The sequence below is a fragment of the Schistocerca piceifrons genome, chromosome 8, assembly GCF_021461385.2.
Source record: "Schistocerca piceifrons isolate TAMUIC-IGC-003096 chromosome 8, iqSchPice1.1, whole genome shotgun sequence".
Lineage (NCBI taxonomy): Eukaryota > Metazoa > Arthropoda > Insecta > Orthoptera > Acrididae > Schistocerca > Schistocerca piceifrons.
Window position 1 is genome coordinate 488,809,480 of NC_060145.1, and position 2,403 is coordinate 488,811,882.

Genomic DNA, 2,403 nt, shown 5'->3' on the forward strand with positions numbered 1-2,403 from the left:
CGGATTTTGTAACTTTGATAGGAATATTCCCCACGCGGCAGTCTTTCACACGGAAGCGCATAAGATTACCAAACGTTCACCAAAATGCCTCGGGCTCAAGTGACTTTCGGTTAGCAGTAACAGAAGACAATTTACATCTCTAATTCTTCATATTACATACTGTTTTCAAAGAGCGGCCTAACATGACATGCTCGGAATATGGTTCGGAAGCGACTGTTCTAGGCAGTGACCTCGTACAGATAACACACCGCTCCCCGCTCTGGAAACTTTCAATTTTGATTTGCTGTTGATCTGAATGACTAATGAGAACACCTATTCTAAATGATTTTCGCAGCAAAATCCTATCTTGTCCAATCACAGTTGAGAAACTAATTTTACAGCAGCAAAGTTTCCATTTATTACTTAGATTTATTTATAAACCAAAATAACAAAAAACCTTATTCCATTCCTAATGTTTTTTCTAGCTACCTTTTGCAAAAGAATGCTCTCTCAGACTTATGTCACATGACTCGTGGTTCTTCCTAGAAATTTTTCTCACGGTTTGGATTTCACATAGGTCTTCATAAAATAAAACACTTTGAAATGTCACATGTTCCTCATTCACTCTCTCAATCACTCTGATGCACTTGCATAACAAACTTAACTGAATATTACTTTTAAAAGGTACCAATATTATGTCAAACACAAATTACAAATGTTGTAAATGAAAGTTTCTAGTTGACTGATTGTTAGGAGCTGAACTTCTCATCATAGAATAAAATGATAATTAAATCAACACCTTAATCTGCCGACAGGACATGTCCGAGAGAACTATCTTCATATAGTTAAGCCTAACTGGCCATTGATCTTCTTCTTCTGTGCTGCATGCACACACATTGCCCGAACTCGGTAATATTGTCTGCCGCGAGTAAAGAGTGCAATGGGTAGGGGTACTACGAATATAGTGTGTGGACATTATATGAGAATGTGGGTCTCACGGGGAGTGTGCAAGGGATAAATCCCTGCAGTCGCACTATCCTCTGTGCCCTCTGTGGCTCAGATGGATAGAGCATCTGCCATGTAAGCTGGAGATCCCGGGCACGAGTCCCAGCTGGGGCACACATTTTCAACTGTCCCTGTTGATGTACATCAACGCCTGCCGGCAGCTTATGGTCTTGATTTAATTATCATTTCATTCTAGAGAGCTGCATGGTCACTGATGGTATCTATTCTTTCGGACATGTCCAAAAGAACAGATACCATCTTCATATAGTTAAGGCTAACCGGCCATTGACATTCTTCTGTGCGGATGCACACCCATTGCCCGAGATCTTACCGGGCTCAGTAAGATTGTCTGCTGCGAGTATTGAGTGTAATGGGCAGGGGTAATATGAATGTAGTGTGTGGACATTATATGAGAATGTGGGTCTCACGGGGAGCGTGCAAGGGATAAATCCCTGCAGTCGCACTATCCTCTGTGCCCTCTGTGGCTCAGATGGATAGAGCATCTGCCATGTAAGCTGGAGATCCCGGGCACGAGTCCCAGCTGGGGCACACATTTTCAACTGTCCCTGTTGATGTACATCAACGCCTGCCGGCAGCTTATGGTCTTGATTTAATTATCATTTCATTCTAGAGAGCTGCATGGTCACTGATGGTATCTATTCTTTCGGACATGTCCAAAAGAACAGATACCATCTTCATATAGTTAAGGCTAACCGGCCATTGACATTCTTCTGTGCGGATGCACACCCATTGCCCGAGATCTTACCGGGCTCAGTAAGATTGTCTGCTGCGAGTATTGAGTGTAATGGGCAGGGGTAATATGAATGTAGTGTGTGGACATTATATGAGAATGTGGGTCTCACGGGGAGCGTGCAAGGGATAAATCCCTGCAGTCGCACTATCCTCTGTGCCCTCTGTGGCTCAGATGGATAGAGCATCTGCCATGTAAGCTGGAGATCCCGGGCACGAGTCCCAGCTGGGGCACACATTTTCAACTGTCCCTGTTGATGTACATCAACGCCTGCCGGCAGCTTATGGTCTTGATTTAATTATCATTTCATTCTAGAGAGCTGCATGGTCACTGATGGTATCTATTCTTTCGGACATGTCCAAAAGAACAGATACCATCTTCATATAGTTAAGGCTAACCGGCCATTGACATTCTTCTGTGCGGATGCACACCCATTGCCCGAGATCTTACCGGGCTCAGTAAGATTGTCTGCTGCGAGTATTGAGTGTAATGGGCAGGGGTAATATGAATGTAGTGTGTGGACATTATATGAGAATGTGGGTCTCACGGGGAGCGTGCAAGGGATAAATCCCTGCAGTCGCACTATCCTCTGTGCCCTCTGTGGCTCAGATGGATAGAGCATCTGCCATGTAAGCAGGAGATCCCGGGTTCGAGTCCCGGTTGGGGCA

The 2,403-nt window shown here is 44.4% G+C and overlaps 1 non-coding gene across 1 annotated transcript; it reads left to right on the top strand.

Moving 5' to 3' along the window:
- Nucleotides 1–2,328: 2,328 nt before the first annotated feature.
- Trnat-ugu lies at nucleotides 2,329–2,403 on the top strand. Its single transcript has one exon. It is a non-coding gene; the product is annotated as a tRNA-Thr (tRNA).